Source organism: Marmota flaviventris, assembly GCF_047511675.1.
Source record: "Marmota flaviventris isolate mMarFla1 chromosome 5 unlocalized genomic scaffold, mMarFla1.hap1 SUPER_5_unloc_1, whole genome shotgun sequence".
Taxonomy (NCBI): domain Eukaryota; kingdom Metazoa; phylum Chordata; class Mammalia; order Rodentia; family Sciuridae; genus Marmota; species Marmota flaviventris.
Genome location: NW_027287679.1, coordinates 544,341 through 551,083, shown reverse-complemented (window position 1 = coordinate 551,083; position 6,743 = coordinate 544,341). Strand labels below are relative to the sequence as shown.

The window sequence follows — 6,743 nt, the reverse complement described above, 5'->3', positions numbered from 1 at the left end:
CAGGGCAAGGTGTGGACAGTGTGTCCTCCCTGCAGCTAATGAGTTTCTCACTGTGTCTCTAAAGGCTCCTCTGTCAATAGAAGATAATCTAGTGACCATGAAGAAACTCCAGGTAGATTCCAACGATAAGACAGGACCCAAGGGAAGGGCGTGCCTGGGAGTTGTAACTGCTCAGCTGGAGACAGAGCAAGAGGGTGTGAAATCAGAAAGAAAAAAGAAATATGTATTTTCACCTTCACCAGCTAATGGTGTAATAAAAGAGCTGTGATGTCTATAGGCTTTGAGTGCTTGATTCCCAGCCATCTTGCTTTGCTTTGCTGTCAAGGTCTTCCCCACAAGATCAGCTGTCTCCTGAAGCTACCTCTGACACGCCTCAGCCCTGGGCTTGTTTGTTAAGGCCAGAGCAGGAAACGTTGGTTGGCTTGGTGTTGACCTCCAGTGCTGGATGTCTGGTAGACATGACCATTCAAGGCACTTAACACTTGATCCTGGAGACCAAGCTCTCCTAGCTGCAATGGTGGATGAGAAGCCATCCCTCTCTCTACTGGAATGTCAGATCCCCTAATAACTTCACATTTCTGTCCTCATAGTTCACCCTTGGTGGCATGACAATCCTCATGTTGGTGACTTAACCAGCTCAGTTTGATGCATTGGTAACAAATTGAACCTCTTCTATGGTGAGCTCTGGACTAGGCTTGCTCCTGGTGGGGTGAGAGGACTGGGGTTGCCTGACTCTGTACACTTCAGGCACTGAATGCTACTGTCCCCAGAAGGGATTTGTGACCTTGTGTCATTTGGTACCTAAGGGAAGGATCCATAATGGGTCTTAGCTGACACTTTTTGACTAATAAAACTTCATCCCTTTAAGAAGACATTTTTAGTCTCAGAGAGGACCATCATGGGTGGACACCATGATATGCACTAAAGCCCTGGTATGAGTTGAATAACCTCAAGAGAAGTTCCTCTGGAACCTGCTTGGCCTCTTTCTGCTGGGGAAATTTTCAAGAGGTTGATATTGAAAAGTAGGTCCCTAATTCCAATCCAGTGATGAGGACAAGGTTCTGAGAAAAAGGAAAAAGAGGTTTTATTGCTTTGCCAGGAAAGGAGCACACACACAGAGGACTCCTGTTCCAGGGGTTGAGATTCTGCCAGGGGGAACAAACTAGGCTTTTGAAGAGGAGACAACTAGGCTGCATGCAGCTGTGCCCTGTCAGGAGTCAACACTCATCCACTCATCCGTAGCCTTGAGAGTGCTGTTCCTCAGACCCACCGGTGCCAGTCCCGGGTCTGGCTTCCTTCTTGCCTGTGGTGGGTGAGCTAAGGACAGAACACAGACTAGGATGGGAAAATGTTTACCTGGCTTCTCCTGTGATTAGGGAGGAGGACATGGACAAGAATGAAAGAATACAATTTTAGTTTTAAAATAGCATGAAGGGAGGGAGTGTGGAGTGGGCGGGGGTCTCCGTGGAGGAGGAGGGGGCGGCAGCGGCAGCTGTGGTAGAGGGTGGAAGGTAGTGGGACGGGGGTCCGACGGCAGCGCTGAAACTCCCCGTGGGCGTCCATGGCGCTGCTGCGCTGATGGGGCTGTGAGCAGCCTGCCTTCTGTTCTCAACAGCTCTGAATAGCCAGTCCTTCCAGGGGAGCCAGTTCCTCCCCGGGGCCCCTGAGCCATGCCCATTGCGGCCGCCCTGGACCAGCCAGGTATAAATTAATCCTTAGAAAGCAACTGAACAATGGAGCCAGACATTATTCTAATGTACACCCCCACCACCACTAGGCAATGGAGCAGAGGATGATGATGATGAATTTGGGGAATTTGGTGGATTTTCAGAAGTCAGCCCTTCTGGCATACGGTTTGTCGATTTTGATACACCAGATTATACTCGTCCTAAGGAAGAGTTTGTATCTTCAAACCATTTTATGCCAATTCATGATTTCTCAGAAAATTAGATAGCCCTACAAGCTTTAAGTCCATTAAACATGGTAATGATAAGGACATCACTGCTGAACTTTGTACTCCCATGAAAGGTCAGTCTGATGTTTTACTTTGTACCATTAGCAAAGAAACTATTTCATCTAAAACTTTAGATACTTCTACTGATGACATGGAAAGTCCAGGAGATTTAAACAAAGTAATAGAGCAGAGACAGAATGTTGGAACACCTGAAAGTTTCACTCCAGGAGATTTTAGAACTGATATGAACATTGTTCATCAAAACTAGCAGTTAGAGAGCTGCAATGGGGAAAAGCCTCCTTGTCTGGAGATTCTAACAAATGGGTTTGCAGGGTTGGAAACTGTGAATCCTCAGGGAACAGATGACCTGGACAATGTAGCTGATTCAAAGGGACAAAAGCCTCTGAGCACTCATAGCACTGAGTATAATTTAGACTTTACACCTAGTCCTGCTGAGGAATTTGCAGATTTTGCCACATTTTCTCAAAAGGCTACAACTAGAAGAAATAAGATGTGCAGCTTTAAATGAGAGAGATGCACTAACCATTCAGGAAAACAACAAAATTAACAGAGTCAGTGAACTGAATTCTGTAAAAGAAGTGTCTTTGGTTAAAAGTTTTGATGAAAAAGGAGACACTGATGGAGAAGATCAGTTTGTGTTTCAGAAATAAGCACAGCACCTAACACAAGTTTGGGTGTTGAAAAACATGGCCTTCCAATGCTGCAACAGGATGAATTTTTAAATTCAAATAATCAATCAAAGGCTTGGAATTTGGTAGATTCGACTGATAATTCATTAGGAAAGAACAATGTAAAACTGAGGAAAAACTTCATTTAGTTACTTCAAAATGTGCTGATCTATGCATGGATTCTATTCAAACTTTTGATGCTGATGAAGAACTTGGTTCTTCCAAAGAAGAAAGTAGAAAGTTTACTAATTCCCAAATCCCAAACATTGGTCCTACAGAAGAAAATGTTTTGGATGATTCTGTAAGTGTAAAAAATGGTGATAGTAGTAATGATTTGTGGCTTGCGATGATACCAATGAGGATGATTTTGATGACTTTGGCACAGCCAGTGGCACCACTCCACCTTTCCTCATTGGTACTCAAGTTAATGAGTGATGTCACTTTTGAAGAGTCCTCAGAGCACTTTCCACATTTTAGTGAATCAAGTGATGACTTTGGAGAATTTGGAGATACAAATGCTGCTTCTTACCCGAAGGAAATGATATTTACTGATTCAGACCTGAAACAGACTTCTGATAATTTATCAGAGGAATGTCAATTGGCAAGAAAGTCTAGTGGAACAGGCACTGAACCTGTTTCAGAACTGAAAAATGGGCAAGACAGTGAGTTTGGAGATTTTGATTCAGTGCCAAATATTCAAGATGACTGCAGTGCTTTTCAAGACTCTGATGACTTTGCGGACTTCAGTTCAGCTGGTCCTAGCCAAGTTGTAGATTGGAATGCTTTTGGGGATAAACAAAAAGATGGTTGTTCCTGGGCTGCTTTTGGAGATCAGCAGGCCACTGAAGCTCATCAACAAAAGGAAGTCTGGCAGTCACATAGGACAGATGGAAATGTTGATACTCCAGGAACCCCCAAGATGCACAGTATCCCTTTGGCAACTCCCAAAGGAGCAGTTGCTAGTGGCTATTTACAGGAATCAGCCACTTCCATTCAGACAACTTTACTAAACCACCTGGAACGAATTTTCAAAGCATGTTTTCCTTCCATATTTGTCCCTGAGGCTGAAGAGGATGTTTCTTTTCTGAAGCACTTGCTGGAAACAAGCACCTTGCCAATAAAAACAAGAGAGGCCTTAGCTGAAAGCAGAGAACTGCTGGATGTGTGGACCAATCTACAGGATATCCATGATGCACATGGCTTGAGATATCAGTGGGGCGGCTCCCATAGCAACAAGAAGCTTTTGTGCTTCTTAGGAATGGACACCCGAAACATTCTCTTCACGGGCAACAAGAAGCAGCCTGTTATAGTGTCCATGTATGCAGCAGGATTGGGCATGTTAGAGCCCACCAAGGAACCACTGAAACCACTCTCTGCCACAGAAAAAATTGCTTCCATTGGTCAGACAACCACCCTGACACCAGAGATGAACACATGTACATCTGATCAATTCCAGGAGTCTCTACCACCCGTCCAGTTTGACTGGAGTAGCAGTGGCCTTACTTACCCTTTAGATGCTAGTGGAGGTTCCACTCTTCTGAACCTTGATTTCTTTGGGCCCGTGGATGACAGTAGCTCTAGCAGCAGAAACACAATCCCAGGTGTAGATCCAGAGTTGTATGAATTAACAACTTCTAAGCTGGAAATCTCCACCTCAAGCCTCAAAGTGACTGATGCATTTGCAAGACTCATGTCCAAAGTAGAGAAGACAAGCACATCTACCAGGAAACCAAAAAGAGAAGAGCACTTGAGTGAAGAAGCTATCAAGGTGATTGCCAGCCTTCCCGACTTGACATTCATGCATGCCAAGGTGTTGATGTTCCCAGCCACGTTAACACCTTCCACCAGCTCCCAGGATCAAGCAGACTGATAACTGACGTGAACTGGACAGTTTCAAATGCTTTCTCTCCTCCTCCCTTCCCTACCATCAAAAGCATACCTGCTTTAATTAAAGAAAATTCAAGTTCAGCTGATTTGTTGGTAAGCCACACTAGAAAAGTATACATAGTAATACCTGTATAATAATAAATATACATAGTAATGTATATTTATTTACACACTGAAGTCCTAAATTTATATTAGAAAACATGTGAATAATCGGGGGTGAATATTTTTTAAAGATTTATTCTTTTTGTGTTGCTGGGGTATATACATTGATATCTTTGTGAAATATACTGGTGGTGTCCTTTTTACAAAACTTTAAAAATAAAAATAAAATAAAATAACCTCAGTGGCAGAGCAGCAAGGTCTGCACTAAGAGAATGAAGTGGACTCCCTTTACATTTTCTGTCAATTGCTACTTTCCATTTCTGGGGAAAACTGCATGACAACATCTCCAAGTTGCTTCCTGCTGGAAATGGACAATGACAGGGGTCCTGGAATGGAAGATTTGCCTGTTGTCCTTTATTGTCTTCTGGACTCTTCCTAAAATGCACGGACAGATGATTCTCACCTTGTTGGTGACCTGGGAGAAGCACACTCATGTATAGCATTTAAACTTTGCCCCAATATTGGCACACTTTTATTCTAGATTCTTTGGATGTAGCCACAGTTTCCTTCTTCCTGGGGGCACCAGGAAGGGTCTCCAACATACTGTGATTTTTCCTGGGCTCAGGTTAAGCCTGTTCTCCACCCACTTTGGAGGAGAGCCACTGGGAGCACTGCAGATGGGTTTCTTGTATCCATGAAACTGTGCCTCAATCTCTCTTCGTTCTGTTTGCATCCAAGTTTTGAAGCAAAGGTTGTTGCTGAGTCTGTCAGGTCACTCTTATAATCGTGATGCTATCAACTCAGTGAGTCCCCATTCTCATTGTACTCGGGGTCCCCCTCAGTTTTTTCCTACAGGAGGAACATTGACTTTTGACAGAGGGTGACCTGCCATCCTTTGCTTGAGGTTTCCTGGAAGATCCTTTGGCAAGGACTGCAACAAAACGTGTGGGCTCTTGTCTCTGATCCTCCCAGGGATTACATACCTTAGAGAGAAACTCAACCAGTTGTGTGGGGTTTCTATCAACAGCCCCTCCACCTGCTGAGGCTCTCTTCTTATGTCCAGGACACTGTGTCTGATGAATATCACATTGACCATGTTTAGAGATTAAGGGATCATTGTCTGCAGAAATTAGCGAGACCAAGAGGCAGATAACCTGTAGGCACAGGGTCTCCAGGAGGCCCTGGTGCCTCCTGAGTTCTGGCAGCAGGCAGGGCTCCACTGGAATTGCCCACAGGCAGGAGAAGAGCTTGTTGGTTCGGAGCTGTGAGGTGGGGGAGCAGTGAGTGCAGGAGGAGCATGCTCAGGGGCCCTCCCCACTCCCTGGCTGCACTGTGCTCTGGTTACAGCCCAGGCCTGGTGTGTGTCTCAGATGAGAAGGCCATGCAGGTGTTCCTCAACATCTCCCCAGAGCCTGGACTTCCCTTCTTGCAGTGCCTCTGCAGACCAGGCCTTTGGCTTTCATCCTGCATACTTGGGGCCCTGTGGCTACCCAGCAGGATTCACAGTCACTGCTTTGTCCCAAGTCTCAAAATCGAATGGAAGAAGCTCCAGGCTTTTAAAAATTTTCTTTCTCTTTACTTACTGGTTTCCAAGCCACGGCTGGGTTTTTTGCCCCTTTTGCACTCCTGCCAGTCCTCTTGTTCATATTTATCAGTGGAATGCTGGCTCCACTCCAGCAGCCTTGGCCAAATGGGGGATCCTGTCAGATCTTCAAAGGGGAGACCACTCCCCTCCCTAGGTCACAATCTAGCCGTTCCAACACCCACTGACATGTCCTTTTTGGCCAGCAGCCCTCTTCCTCCATTAAGCAAAAAAGGCTGGAAGGTGGGGCAGTGGCCAATTGCTCTGGGTCTTGGTCCCCAGTTCACCCATTTCTCTGCAGCCCAGGCAGCTTCCTGGGATTTGTTCTCCAGCCAACGGCTGGTATCCCTGACCTGTAGGAAGGTCTGTGTGGCTGGGATCAAGCTGAAACCCAGTGGTGGGCCAGCCAACACCATTGTTGAGAGGATGGAAATGTCTCAATTTCCTTCCACTGTCCTTGCACACCAGACTTTCTTGCACAATCCACTTAGATCCTAGCTGTTCAGACTCCCTTTCATGCAATTGCATA

General features: G+C 45.5%; 1 pseudogene; it reads left to right on the top strand.

The window, feature by feature from the left end:
- Positions 1-1,733: 1,733 nt before the first annotated feature.
- LOC139703594 (aftiphilin-like) lies at positions 1,734-4,513 on the top strand (annotated as a pseudogene).
- The last annotated feature ends 2,230 nt before the right edge of the window (positions 4,514-6,743 follow it).